At 33.0% G+C, this 16361-nt stretch overlaps 1 pseudogene; it reads left to right on the forward strand.

Annotated features, from left to right (window-relative positions):
• The first annotated feature begins 9016 nt into the window (after positions 1-9016).
• LOC143390143 (leucine-rich repeat protein SHOC-2 pseudogene) lies at positions 9017-13256 on the forward strand (annotated as a pseudogene).
• The last annotated feature ends 3105 nt before the right edge of the window (positions 13257-16361 follow it).

Below are 16361 nucleotides of genomic sequence, written 5' to 3' on the forward strand. Positions count from 1 at the left end.
CCGGGCGGGGCAGAGCGATGGGCCTGGTGCCGGCCGCCCGCCACTCACCCGGGAGCTCTTGGTCCGGGTCGCCATGGTCCAACTCGTGGCCCCTGCCACCGCTCCGCGTGCCCGCGCCGGCGTTTCCGGCGCTGCTGGCTCCGCCCCAACAGGACGCCGGCGGGCGGGACGTGCCGGAACCACGTGGGCCGGGTTTTGCCTTCCGTGCTGAAGAGGAGTGAGGGTTTCCGTTTGTTCCCAGAGCGTCGGTAACTCCGATTTCCAATTGGATTTAGAAGACGTGCAACCCGAGTGCAGGCCTGTCCCCAGCCGTCTGGAGCCTGGACCTTCCGCTGCTTGCTTTCTGTCTGACCCGGAGAGCCGAGGCTTCCTGCGGTGGAAGTCTGCGTGCGAGAACAAAATCGGGGTTCTTTCCGAGGGCGTGGCGGCTGTGGGTTGGCGGGCTCCCCTAAAGGGTGTCCCAGATCTCGGCCCCAGTTACCGCGGGCCATAAGACTGTGATTTGTCCGGTGGGGAGAGTTTGCGCGTTTGTTGGAGAGTGGCGTGCCCCAGCTAGCTCCAGAGACCGCAGAACACCCCCTCTGCCCTATTTCCATCTGCCTACCGCTTGGCGGGTTTATTTACTTTCTTTTTATTAGCTGACGTGTAGGAGGTATGTATAAATGAGTAGTGAATGCAGCCAATTGGGATAAAAAAAAAAGTACATCTGACAGGGTTGGGGTTGTGGCTCAGTGATGGAGTGCTTGCCTAACATGAGCAAGGCACTGGGTTTGATTCCTTAGCACCACATAAAAAGTAAATAAATGAATAAAATAAGGATATTAAAAATGGCATCATGTTTACAAACAAAAAAGTACATATGACAACGTCACAGAATATTTTAATATTTGGTATTTTATTATTTTAATATTTAATATTTTAAATTATTGGAAATTTTAGTCTCAACTCTTTATCATTCGAGTTACTGGTAACTTTATACTTTTTAAAATCTCAAAATTTTAATGGTTTTAAAAATATATATCAGTGTTCTAGTTTGTTTGATAAATGACACATGTTTGCTAGTAAATGGAACTGTAAATGCTTAAAATATTATGAGATTAATAGATATTTCGGAGAAAATGTTTTAGTATCCTCATAAATTTGAGAACTTTTGTATATAATGTAATGATGACCCCATGAAAAATATAAAGAGCACAAATAATTTCTTCTGAAAAGCCAATCAACATTGATGTTAGAAACACATTTTATCCCAAATATCTTTGACCATTGAAACTAGAGGATATTGAAATACATTTTGGGGAGATGTTGAGAATATATTACAGAATATTTTCAGATTAACATATTGTTAGGATATTCATAAATATGTGTTTGGAGATAATCATGGTTACCTAAGGCCATGGGGACCTAATATACTTTTAAATATTAAAATATCTCAGTGTGTAAATATACTCAGGACAATTAATAATGTTGGTGTCTTCTATTGTCAAGGGTATTTTTCTATAATCCTAAGAATTTTATTAGAATTGATTGTCACCATTATATATTAAACTTGGGTTTTTTTTGAACTACATTCTATTAAGACTTAGTAGTAGAAATTTTGGTGTTTTAAGGAACCTATGAAATCATTTCATATACCCTCAAGACTTACTTTTTTTATTAAAAAAAATTGAAGCCCAGAAATATATTTTTTTGCTCAAATCATATTGCAATTCATCAAGAGATTTAGAACCAAACCCCAGTTCCAGACGTTTTGTTGTCTTTTTGTTGTTGGTTTTACTGCATTTTCATTTATGTATTATTCTTTTAAGGACATTCCTTCTGAGATGGAAATTAGTTAAAAGACATCTCCATTTAACAAGAGAATTGAGGGAAAAGGTTGTTTGTATAATATGAGGTGAGTCATATTTAATGAGAAACTAAGTAAGCCACTAGACACACAGTTCTCTCCTCAATAATCTAAATTATTTTTCTCTTCTCTTTATCTCATCCACCTTTTGTTGCCACCCCAACATTAGATTACTAGTTTTAAAATAAGCATGTATCCTTGCTGGTTATACTACTAAGCAAATTATCAAGGCTAGGTATTAAGACCAGGGAAATAGGCCAAGGATAGGTGAGTTCAATTCTTTTCTGAATTGAGCTGCATCATCACTTCTTAGTGGCTGGTTATGGAAAGATTTATCTATATCATCTAATATTATTAGAGAAGTACACTTAAATGACTAGAGTTAATATCTACATTTTGAGTTTAAATTTATTTAAAAAACTATTTTGGCATACTTTTTGCATACAGATATTTAGTACAATTGGACTTTATGAATTATGCATTTGATATAAGTGTATTATTGAAAGATATTTTTAAGTTCCAGAATGATCAGTAAATTACTAGTGTGGTTGTAGGATCAGGACTGAATGAGGGGGAAAATAATTTCTAAAAAAATAGATATTTGGGTTTTTTGTATTCAGTTGGCAATTTTTCCTTTAAACCATAGAATGCAATCCTACCTTTAGAAATCTTTTTTTGTCAAATATTTTTCTTGGTTCATATGTCCAATTCAAATTATTTACATGATTATTTATATTTACTTATTGTATTCTGAAATTCAAGAGGCATATATTATTATAGGTGATAGTCTCCTGACTGTCAAAAATATCTTCTTGGATAGGTCATTTAATTTCTTTAAGCCAGAATTTCCTTATCTATAAATGGGCCTTAATCTGCCTCAGAATTATTTTAGCAACTTAGTGAACTGACTGATAAAAGCACTTATCACAGTGCTTGGCACATAACAAGTGCTCAATAATTACTTTTTTGCTGCTGCAAATACTGTTGTCAGATTCAAATCATACTATTTGGCAAATCATTTCACTAGACCTTGGTTATCTTTTAAATGGGAATGCTGCTACCTGGGATGCTTGCTTTTTTAAAAAATTGTTTTGGAAATCAAATGTAATAGTTGGTAAACTCTCCTGTCTGAGCTGAAGTAGCAAATTTTATACTATTAGAACCAAGTGAGGTGGGATGGGGGGGGTAAAAAACATAGAGTGGAGGTCTGCTTTTAGGGAAAGAGTTCAACTAAAGGCTCTAAAACAGATTTGCCTTTGCTGAGTTCTGCCAGACATAGACACATGCGGGTATACAGCTTCCTTCTAGGCCAGCCAGACAAATACAGACTCCTTTGTTAATTGTCATTTAGAGATACATCATCCCTTGGAAATTGAAAATTATCTATCAAGATATTAGTTTCATTGGTGTTATTGATATATAGTACCCATGAAATCCTTGAAGAGGAATCTGTGGTAGGATATAGACTCTTTTAACAGAGTATCCATAGCCTTTAAGAATTTGGCCTCAAATTTTTTACCTTGTTCATCTTTGTGCCCTCACCATGTCCTCCCCCCACCGCCTCATCACCTCAACTCACACATCTTTTCCTGGGAGAGATTAAGCAAGTAAGTTTGGTGTATATTTTTAGTTCTTCTGTGCTCTTACATAGATGTGTAACTCCCACATGAATTTATACTTTTTTTTAAAAAAAGATAAAAAATTACTCATTATGAAGAAAACACATTTTTGGAATTTATATCCCAATACCAGCATGTATGATAACAACAGTCTATAAATACAAAATCTCCATCAAACTTCTGTAAATGCTTATAAAGTATACTACATATAACTTTGGAAGATATTACATATGATTTTTCATATACAGTATATGTAAACAGGGTGATTTATATAGTTGTGTAATTTTAGAGATATGGTTAGTGCATTATTTAGGTATTGCTTATGTATTACAAGACATTCATTAACATTCAAATTTACAGATTCTTGCTTCTTGTCATCTTTTGTTCCTGTGATTTTTATCAGTTATTGGTTATATAATGTTTTTCTGATGTCTTCAGTTAATTTAGACTTTTCTGTGACCAATTTAGAAACCATTATCTCCACTCTGTCTGGTCTCTTGAGTAATTGGCAAAGAAGGGGGTGTTGAAATCCTCAATTATAGATGAAGATTTATGAGTTTTCTTTTTAGTTTTATCATGGTCATCTTGAGACTTATGAAATAATTATTTAAAAATTTTTTTATGAGTTTAATTTTTTTATTGGTTGTTCAAAACATTACAAAGCTCTTGACATATATTTCATACATTAGATTCAAGTGGGTTATGAACTCCAATTTTTACCCCAAATACAGATTGCAGAATCACATCGGTTACACATCCACATTTTTACATAATACCCTATTAGTAACTGTTGTATTCTGCTACCTTTCCTAAAATAATTATTCCTGAAATAATTATTTAAAACTTGAAACAGTGACAGGATAAGACTTGTTAAACTATGGACCAGTGGCCAAATGTAGGTTGAGGCATGGTTTGCTATAAAATTTTGTTGAAACTCATCTACTCCTGTTTGTTGTGTGTTGTCTTCTTCTGCTCTCATACTGAAATAACAGAATTCATATTCCTGCCACACAGACTTAATTTGGTCTGCAAAGCCTATGATCCTCTACAGAAAGTTTTTGACCTCAAAGTTTCATGTATTGAAGGCCTGGGCTCCACCTTATTGCCCATTTGGGAGGCTTTGGAACCTTTTATGAGGTAGAATTTAGTGGAAGGAATTTAGGTCTTCAGAGGCACACCCTTAATGGGAATATTGAGACTCTGGGATGTTTTTCCCATTTTGCTTCTTGCAAGCATGTTGAGAGATGTCTTGCTCCTCATGTATTCCCTGGCATGATGTACTGCCTCACAATAGGCCCAAAGGTAACAGGGCCAAGCAACCATAGTCCAAAGCCTCTGTAATGTGAACCAAAACAATCCTTACTTCCTTAAAGTTGTTTATCTGATATTTTGTCACAGTAACAGAAAGCTTCCTGACAGAACCCTGAGTTAGAAGATACTGGAAGTCTAAATTAATCAACACCCATATGCAATCATGATATGTATGCTTATCTTTGTAATTGAGCATGTTATAAGGCAAAGGATATACATGGAATTTAAAATCGGCATCCCTTTTTTAAAATTTTTCCACTTATTAGATGTGTCATTGTTCTTGTTTATATGTAGGGAATAGAGTCACTTTTCAACTTAGAAATTCAAAATTGTTTTCATAATTTATAACATATTTTTTTGCTCATGAAAGTTACCTCAACCTAGACCTTTGCAAGGGGGAAATGAGTGCCATTTTCTGGTTTGATGCCATTTTGGATTAATAGTAAAATGGATTTAAGAGAGTTAACTTGGTTATAAGAATGGGATTTGTTTAATATCTTCCTTAGGATCTGGGTGTGAGACTATGAAATAAGATAGATTAAAACCCCATATAAAGTGCTCTATAAACAGTAGTTATTAGATTGTTGGAAATAAGAGTTACCAGGGGTGGTGAGTATCTCAGTATAAAAACACATTGCTGGCATCAGTTTAATTATTGATACAATTTTAGGATTTCTTCCTCAATTGGATTTGAAGCATTTGAGACTGAGTACTATTTATACTATTACATGAATGAGTACAAAATTCTCAATTTTTGTAAATGTAGCTGTCCCTCCAAACATTGTACAATTAAAGTAATTACATAAAGCCCAGACTCTTGAATATCTATTTTCAAGCAACATCAAAGATTACTCTGAGTACATTTTCTCTTAAAAAGTTTGGCAGTGTCTTGGACTGTCAAGTCAGTTCGCCTGAACAAAGTGTTTTTACTAGATGTGATTTTTTTTAGTTAATAATCCAGCCTGGTTATTTAATTAAAGAATAAAAGCATGGTGAACTGAGAGTAAACTGTGTAGTAGCAAATCTCACTAGGTACAGGAGCTGCAGGATGGATATGTGACTCAGCTCAAATTCATCACGGCTAGAATAAAATCATTGAAATAGCTCAAGCACTGGTAGTTTGAATTTCAAATATAGCGTATGATGTTAATAAACTAAGGGAACTCCTTTAGACTTCAAGAGGACCCTAAAATTATGAGTAATATTTTTTCTTCATTAATGTACTTATTTCATGAACTGTCCTTGACCTTCAACCTTCATTATTTTAAAATGATACTTGAGAAATACATTTACTGGTGTTCAGATCCCACATTTGGTCAGATCAAATGTTTCCCAAACTTGATAAGCTTTTATGCAGACACTAGGTTTTCAATTTCCTGGACTCTCTTCCATAAAGGTTCTGATTAAGTAGTTGGAGATGGAGGCTCAGCTTTTGCACTTTTAAATATTATTTACTTTTACACAGTGACATTGGATTTTTCCTTCTAAATTGTGTGTGTATATCTAAATAAAACTGAATTTTCAGAAACTTAGTATGATGGCCTTTCTTTCAATGCTTTTTTTTGTTGTTTGAATTTAGTACCAGAAATTGAACCCAGGCGTGCTTATCCACTGAGCCACCTTCCTGGCTCTTTTTATATTATTATTATTTTTTTTTATTTTGAGATAGAATCTTGCAAAGTTGCTTAAAGCCTCACTAAATTGCTGAGGCTGCCTTTTAACTTGTGATGCCCTTACCTCAGCCTCTGGGGAACTACTAGAATTTACAGGCATGTGACTTCATGCCTGGCTCATGATGACATTTTAAGTACATATGAGCATTGCTGTATCCCTGAAGTGATGCATATTTTCCATTATTAATTGTTGTATTGTTTAAGTAAAAGCACTTCATTGGTTTGAATGGGCCATAGTGGTGAATGTCATGATCCAGAGCTTTCCTGGTATGCTAGCAAATAACAGCACATTTATTTAATTGTATTTATCAGTGTAAGTTCATACTTTGCATTTTCAAATTATAGATCCTTCATTCCCTAGCCAGCTTATTTTATCATCGCAAGGCTCCTGTTTGATCAAATTCCTACCTTTTCACTATCATATGTAAACTAAGCCCATTTATTCTTATTTTAGACAAAATGTCCCCTTTCCTGATGTACCACCCACCTCTCCTTGTTTGAACTCTACTCCATTAATAATGGGCAAGTTAGCCTAAGTTCATCTCAGCTGTTTTCACTGATAATGATTGTCCCAAACGTTCTATAGTTTGTGACACTCATATGAGGAATTAATATGCTACACTACCTAGTTACTTAGTTGTCTTGAGTGTTCTGACAGTCTAACCTCTAAACTTGTGTGGGTGAGGGGCCATAGCCTACAATTTTTTCTGTTCTTGGGTCAAACCCAGAGTCCTTATTCGTGCCAAGCAATGTGTATCATCAGTTAAAGCTAACAAGAGTTAAAAATAAGAATTGTACATTTTAAATTTAAAAAAATATTTGGGAGAACTGATGCATTCCACAAAATTTTCCATACCATTTCTTCACCAGTGAACTTTTTGTACTTTAAGCTGTGCTATTAATCTTTCACTTTTCCAAAAATATAGACATCATTGCTGTGTCATGGATTATCAAGGGTGATCGTTCTGATTAACCTGTATGAGAATCAAATAGAGTGCTTACTAAAGTGCACAGTTTAATACTGTTTTCCCTTATTTAAAATTTTTTTCCATCTATATAATTTTGTTCCTTTTGTTCTTTTGCCACACTGCTGGTCCATTCTTTTATCAACTTTATAACCCTTCCTGTTTTCTAAAGCTATAATTAGTTGTAGGTAGAGCAGTTTAGGGTGCTGGTTAGGAATATAGCCTGTAGATATATGCTGATTTAAAATGTTGGCTGTTTTTCACTTCCATGGTAACAAAGCTAGTTATCTAAAAGTACTTCTGTGTTTCAGTGTCCCTTTGTAGAAAATGTGGATAATAGTTTATCTCATAGTGCTGATTATATATATATATATATATATATATATATATATATATATATATATATATATATCCATGTAAAATATATAATTATTTGTAAATTCTTCAGTGTTTTTATTAGCACTTAATAAATGTTAGCTTCCGTTGTGATTTCTCTCACTTTAACTTCCATAAAGTTTTACAACAGAGTGATTTGTAATCATTTACCTCTGTCAGATTCCAAATTACTTGAAGAGAGGGTCTGCCTTATTAATTTTTTTAAGTTTTCAATTCATTTTACATAATAAAAAGTTCAGTAAATATTGTATCAAGTAATATGAAGATGGCAAAATCCTGTGACCAGTATGGCCAAACTAGCAGGTTCTGGCAAGAGGCAAAGAGGGATAAGGAAAAAAGACTCACATACAGACAGATGTTTTTGAATGTAAATCTGGGGTTGGTGCAGTGCTGTTCTCTAAAGGAGAAGAAGATCTAATTAATTATGCCACTATTCTTCATTTATATATATATGCCTCATTTTCAGGTTAAAGCCTCTAGAAGCATTATTCTTTGTACTCAGATGTTTATACGGCTAGCAACATCATGCACTAGTCCATAACTCATAGTTGCAGTGTGGAACATTAAGACCTTTGTGTAGCTCTCAAAGTTTATTGTCTGAACTTACTGTTAGGTGGGCAGGTTCAGAAGAGGCGGAACTGGTGGAACAGTGTGGTATTCTAGCAAGAGATTTCCTCTATTCCCAGGAGCTGTGTGTTTGATTTGAGGTTGATAAAACTCTAGCACAGAGTCTCCTCATAGAGGGCATTACAACAGCAGGTAGGCATTCTATACCTCTGCAAAGAAACATTCTTGTCTACCAGGCATGCCCCAGCCATGAGGTCATCCAAGACTCCAGTCCCAGACAGTGTTCTCCCATTCTCTGTGACCACTCTTCACAACAAAGTTCACAGAAAGACTGTTTTTCTGAGGCTGTTTACTTCATATTAATTATAACATAAGGTAATTTAATACTCTCTATTATATTTCAGGAATTCTAATGAATCATTGATTGACCAGCACCATTTTACCAGTTGGAATGAGTTTTCAGAAATGGACAGAGTACTTTTAGATCCAATATGTGACAGATGGGTGTTACTCCATGCTGATTACATTTTCAAGCCAACACCTGTTTCATTGTGTAGGATGTTTTTCTGTTCAACATTGAATTTAATTTCTAGAAAATAAAGTAAAAGTTAATGCATTTTTTTTCAATCTTGAGTCACCATGAGTGGTAGTTTAGGGGGAAAAAAAGACTCTAAAAAGAAAGATCTGCAAGTGCCATCAGTCAAAGAAAGAGAAAAGATATCAAAGACCTCTGGAGTTTTGGAGAGAGAAAGCCTTAAAAAAGAACCTAAATCCAAAGGGAAAGATGCCAAAGATGGAAAAAAAGGTCTCCAGTGCTGCCCAACCAGGGGTGGCTTTTTTAGTTGACAATATGATCAAGTGGCCATGTCCTGCATGTGGGACTGGGAAAAAATACAGTAATGCAGAAGTAACTAAAGAGCTCAATAAATGCCTGGAAGAGAATGCAGTGCGTTTGGACTTATCCAAGAAGTCTATGCACATATTGCCATCATCAATCAAACACTTGACTCAATTAACCAAACTTTATTTATACAGTAACAAACTGCAGTCCCTCCCAGCAGTGGTGGGCTTACTAGTAAATCTCATGATACTGGCTCTAAGTGAAAATTCAATTACCAGTTTGACTGACTCTCTTGATAACGTAAAGAAGCTGCAGTTGCTTGATTTTTGGCATAATAAACTGAGAGAAATTCCCTCAGTGGTGTATAGGTTAGATTCTCTCACCACTCTCTACCTTCGCTTTAATTGCATAACTACTGTGGAAAAGGACATAAAAAACCTGTCAAAACTCAGAGTGCTTAGCATTCGAGAGAACAAAATCAAATAACTATCTGCTGAAATTGGTAAGAACATTTAGGTTATTACTATTGATTTTACTATTTTTTTATGTTAAATAATTCTGTGGAGTGCTTTTACACATCAGAAAATCCCTAATATTTGTTTCTAATTTCCATTTTCCCTGTGATCTACTTAATATTACATGACTTGAGATTATTTTGTAGGATTAAAATGTAAGATAGGATATAGATATAATTAGACCTTTATTGCAAACACAATCAGTTCTGATTTTGATTGGAAAAATGAATTTGAAAGATGTTTGCTTAATTAATAAGTTGTCATCTGTTTTCAAAGTATATTTATACTAGATATATTAAGGCTCTATGTGCCCATTCTCTAACTTTCCTTTTTTTATCTGAAGGCTTTAAATTCACATCACTTTCTACTTAGTGTATTTCTAAAGATCTTCATATTATACCTTTGTGAACCTGAAGTGCCATAGGAAAATAGAAAAACATGTTTTTAAATTTTGGCAGTACCTACATTTTTATTTAAAACTCTAATATTACTATACTAGAGTGAATCTCATCATCATGTATGTTCACAAGACATTAATTTAAAAAAATGAATGCACTTAAATAACAGAAAGATCAATAAAGGAAAGGAAAGAGGATCTGAGGGGGTGGATAAAGGCAAGTATTTTATACTGAATTGGAGCAAATCATATTCCATGCATTTATAATTGCATCAGAATGAATCCTAATGTATCACTAATATGATGCAATTAAAAAATAGGAAAATAATCAAACATAGTAGCTGTGCAGGGTGATACATGCCTATAATCCCAGCTACTTGGGTGGCTGTGGCAAGGAAGGTGGCTTGAGCCCAACATTTCCAGATATGCCTGGGCAACATATTGTATCAAAAATGGAATCAAAACAGCAAACAAAAAAATCCAGAACAGAAAAGTAGAAGAAGAGAGATCTGTAGTAAAACAACACTTAGCATTTCTATAACACTCATTCTTGTCTTGTATAGTAAGCTGAATAGTAAGGAAATAAAGGAAATGTTTTAAAAGAATGGTAGTAGGAAAAAAGTAATCAATCAAGATATGTAAAGTCAGTAAAATATGAATTATCTTTATTTTTAGTTATGGGAAAACTTCTGAACTATTTTGAATATAGAAATTTATTGGCATCAATTTTGTGAAATTAAAGTTACAATTTTGTGGGGTTTTTGTAAGAGTTTTTAAAAATCAAAATACAAAGTATATTTTTATTTTTAAAAGGGAAGCTTTTATTTTGTAAAAGGTTCATTCAAAATACACAAAGATTAATTAAATACATTCAATACATTCTTGCATTCAGTATAGATCTTGTTAGTGACAAAGGAAATTTTCTGATATCAGGCTCTGGAGCTTTTCAGGGAGATAATGTTCTGTGTTTTATGCAGTTAGACTTCTAGATAACGTGTTTTATTAGATTTAAGTCTAGACACTTAAATATTAACTTTAACTTCAGATTATAGACTTTCTCAAGTAATACATGGTATGTATGAAGAAAGTATAGTTTGCTCAAGAGGTATTAAAATACTCCCAAGAATTTCTGCGTGGAAGTGATTTATTACATATGGTCCCATAGAAATGAGATTGTAGAATGACTTCTGTTAGTATCATATTGTCAAAATTTGATCTGCATTTATGACTTATTGCTGGATGAAAGTATAGACTTGGAAAAACAAATACTGAATTTTTTGTTTTTCGGAGGAATTGAACTCAGGGACACATGACCAGTGAGATACACCCACACTACATTTTGAATTTTATTTAGACACGGGGTCTCACTGAATTGCATAATGCTACACCCTTGCTGATGCTGGCTTTGATCTCTTTGTATTCTGGTCTCAGCCTCCTGAGATACTGGAATTACAGGCATGTGCATCATGCTCAGCCAACAGCTGAATTTTTGTAAAGAGATGTGAGATATTATTGCTTTTCTTTGTTATTGTTGTTTTGTTTTTGTGCTATACTTAGTCCTAAAAAGTTTGACTTAAATTCACAAGTCATTCTGTTAGGATTTTTTTCTATAGCATTGCTATCAAATTACCTAGACATTAATATAATATTGTTGAATGAGGAATTATTTAACAAGATTTTAAATTTAACTTTACTTTGTTCTTGAGAGTATACAAGCAGCATTTTTACTGAAAATTGAACATACTTTAAAATTTTTTTTTAAATATTTGTTTTTAAAGTGTAGATGGACACAACAAAATACCTTTATTTTTATTTGGTGCTGAGGATAGAACCTGGACCCAGCCCATGCTAGGCAACAGCTCTACAGCTGAGCCACAATCCCAGCTCCTGAACATAACTTTTTAAATTGGTGTATTTTATGCCATTAAATGATTCATATTTGCAGCTACCTAACTTTTGTCTTTTATTCCTAAATTTCTAATTCTAAAAACAAATCATGGAATTGAAACATCCTCACGTATTATGTCTTTGAACAGATGATGAGAGATCTTAAGTTTTATTCTAAAATGAAGAGTAGAAGTATCCAAAATTTCCTTAATTATCTTTATTCTTTCAATTAATATAATGCTTTGCACTAAGCACCAAACAGACACAGTGAAGATGAGGAAGTACACAAGCTCTAAGGATTGTTATGTCTAGTGTGAATTATTCTGTTCATTTATTATTATGTAATGTTTTCTGTATTCCAGATGATTTTCCTTGCTTTGAAGTTTGCTTTGTCTGAAATTATAGCCATGCCAACTCTGTCTTCATTGTCTATTGTTTTAAAGTTCTATTAAATTGAGAAGTTATTTTTATTTATTAAAAAATTATGTATTTATGTAACATCAGATTATATGCCTGTATTAAGCATGTATATTTTGAGGTGTAAGGCATGTCTCCATCTGAACTCAAGTTGTATTTGATATAATTGTGCTATATTTGTCAGCTTTTTAAATCTGGACTATGTCATCCAGAATTTGTGGTTAAATTTGCTACTTGAATATATGACATGGAACCCTGGATGTAGCTAGTGGTAAAATATGTTCTTAGTAGGTGTGAGACCCTTAGTTCAATCATCAGGACAAAAGAAGAAAACCCCACATGACAGATTAGTAAAGTAATCTTTTACAAGAAATATTTTCATGTTATTAGGTGTAATTTGGAAATAATAGATTCAAATTTTGAGTTCAATTTTAATATTTTCAGAAAGAATGTAAATGTGTTGGAGAAAACCAGGTTTTGTACTTACAATCCAAGTATGTTCATTGATTTTCCATTTTCAAAAAAAATGTTGCCGATGTAATAATATTATATTTCTAGTTATGTTTCAAAATCATGAAAATTACTCCCTTGCATCCTAGTATTACCTGAGATATTATTTAATAATGCTTATTAAATCACTATGTTGGTCAATTTGCAGGTGAATTATGTAACCTCATTATGCTGGATGTAGCTCATAATCAATTTGAAAACCTTCCAAAGGAGATTGGAAACTGCACACACATAATCAACCTTGACTTGCAGGACAATGAACTGCTAGACCTCCCAGATACTATAGTTATGAGAGGAGAAAGAAGATATTGATGGTTATTTATAGCAACCTAGATACTTAAAGGGTTATTTTTGATCCATTTTGGTAACACAAATTAAAGAAATTATCAAAGTACTATATAAGTAATAAGAATTTCAAGACTGTTTGAAAACTTTTTCTATTTCAGAAAAATAAAATTAAATTTTAGGAAATTAACTCAGTTGGTTTAAAAGAATGTTAAGTTTCATGTATATACTCTATTATTTATAGACAATTATAAAATGATGGAGTATTGGTATTTTTATTTCAGCATATTACATGGAGGAGGTCCCTTCTTTGCTAAAGTAGGCAATATTAAAAAATAAAGCCTTTGCTGTTTAGTTTTCTGAACATGGCCAGTATAGTTTAAAGGTTGCTTATTTGTAGTGTTGAGGGAGTAGTAAGTAAAGACATGTTTTGAAGACTTCATACACCACACTGCAAAAAGTTTGAGCTTACCAAGACAATGTTTTATAATTATGTAGATTTTTTTAAAAACCCAAACATTTCTACAAACAAAAAAGGTAATTTTAAAAACATAATGCTTTTTAGTTATTAGTGTAATATAAGAATACAATAGTGCTTATTTGGAAAAATATTCATATACTCTCATTAAAAATATTTCAGAGATGCTATTGTATTTTTTGAGATGTAGGTTTGTCTTATCTTTCTCTAGAAAGATTTTTGATTAATTGTGGCAGGTACCTAATGGGATCACTATAATCAATTCGTGTTCATAGATGGATATTTTTGTGGTCCATTAGGTAATACAAAATTTATTACAGATTATTTAGAGGACTGTTTTATCTCTAATTCACCTATATTATTTGTTATAGTCATGATTGGTCCCACTCTGCTTAGGCCCTAGATTTGACTCTTGCCATAATGACAGCCTTGGAGCTGCAGGTTAGGAAAGTGCTCTCAAAATCGTCAGCCTTTTGATTATTTATGGTCTATTATTTAGTTCTTGTTTATTTTTATTTTGGAAGATGGTTTTTAGAGTTTTTTAAGGGTATGGTTTGAATTAATTCCCAAGGAAACTGCTAAAGAATTTTAAAATCCAGTTATTTGGCACAACTCTATACAGAAAAGCTTGCTGAGACTTAATTATAGATACTGTCCATTGAACATATGCTTTCCTGAATTCTTGTCATGGGTCTTTATGTCATATTCTTATTTGAAGTGATAATGGGTTAAAAGTATTTTCTAAACGTTGTTCTGAAAGGCAAGATCATCTGTAACTCATAATAAATTGTTCTTATAGCCATAGTGAATATTTTATATAAATTTTCTATATGAGATTTATATTCATGGATCAATATAGTAGGAAACAAGAACAACTATTTCCTAATTTTTTTTCTTTAAAATCTATTGAAGTGGCTGGAGTTTTGGCTTAGTAGTAGAATGCTCATCTAGCATGTGCGAGGCACTGGGTTTGATCCTCAGCACCACATAAAACTAAATAAATAAAATAGTGGTATTGTGTCCAACTACAACTTTAAAAAATTTTAAAAAATAAAATCTACTGAAATGGCAATGATGAACAAAGAGAAATGATCCTGGAAGAAAAAAGCATAGAAAATATGTATTGTATATAAAACATGATCAGATTAATTAAAAAAGGAAATATGAATAAAATGCAAATCTTAGAAATATGCTTCCCAAATCAAACTAAATAGAAAATGCTATATACTATAGTGATCACAAACACCAAAAATATTGATCTATAGGATAAAGTAGAATTTCCCTCGATATCTAGAACAGAAAGAAGGGAATGTATGTAAATCCTGTGAAAAAATTATATTATGAGAAATAAACTAGAAGTACTAGAAAGAGAATATTGGAGTAATCCAATGAAGAAAATTATAAAATATAATTTCAAAATACACTGATTTCTTAAACCTGATTAAAACCCAGATAATAAGGATAAGACTAAAATTGGTTTCCAAAAAATATAATCAAAAAGGTACTTTCAGTTTTAAAAATCATATTCATTGACTAATTTGGAATAAATTATATATTCTTGTATAAAATTTTACAACCCATCTTTGTTTAATTTTGGTCTAAGGATACTGGTAGCCAACATATAGTAAGTTCCTCTTTGTTTTTGGAACAATTTAAATGAAATTGGCATTATTTTATCCTTTTCTATCTGTAAAGTTTTCCATTGAAGATGTCTGGGGCAGGGGTTTTCTTTTATATGAATGGTTTTTAGAGCATTTCCAATGTGTTTAAAGGTTATAGGGTTGTTCAGGTTATTGTTTTCTTCTTGAGCAAACTTGGCCATGTGTTTTTTTAAGGAATAAGTTAATTGCATTTTAGTTGTTATTAAAGACATAAATTTATGACATTTTCTTATCTTTAATATCTATAGAATCTAATATTGGTAAATTGTCTTGTCTCTCCCTCCCCAATATTCTTTATCAAAACTGTAAGTTTTATTGCTCCTCTTAAGGTTTTATTGATATTTTCCTATTTCTCTGATGTTTAGTTCATTGATTTCCATTTTGAACTTTATTATTCCCTTTCATCTGCTTACTCTGAATTTTATTTGCTTTTTTCCTAGTTTCTCATGGTAGGAGTTTGAGATCATTGATTTAGATCTTCCTTCTTTTTCATAAAGATATATAGTGCTCTGACATTCCCTTTAAGGATTGCTTTAGTTAGCACCTCACACATTTTATATACCATGTGTTCCTTCTTTCTGTTATTGATTCATAATTTTATTTCATGTGGGGAAAAGCATGACTTTGTATGGCTTGAATCATTTTTAAGGTATTCAAAATTTATGGTGCAAATGTATGAGGTCTATCTTGTTAAATATTCTGTATGTAATTGAATGTATATTCTACATTTGATGAGTCAGGTGTTTTGTAAATGCCAGTCATGAACTGTTGTGCAGATGAGGCAATCAGTGAATTTATTCTATTTCCTGCCTTTTGGGGTCTATTTTCCTTGTAATTTTTATAATGTCTGCACAGGTAACATACACTGCTGTGATAATCCCTAATTTTCATTTTTGTTTCAGTCTTAATGGCCATCAGCAGGACTGTTACCACAATTGCTTTAGTCAGTTTTCCTTTAATTAAAGTCAATCCTTGTAGAAGTTTTTCAAACAT

Source organism: Callospermophilus lateralis, unplaced genomic scaffold (assembly GCF_048772815.1).
Source record: "Callospermophilus lateralis isolate mCalLat2 unplaced genomic scaffold, mCalLat2.hap1 Scaffold_65, whole genome shotgun sequence".
NCBI classification, from domain to species: domain Eukaryota; kingdom Metazoa; phylum Chordata; class Mammalia; order Rodentia; family Sciuridae; genus Callospermophilus; species Callospermophilus lateralis.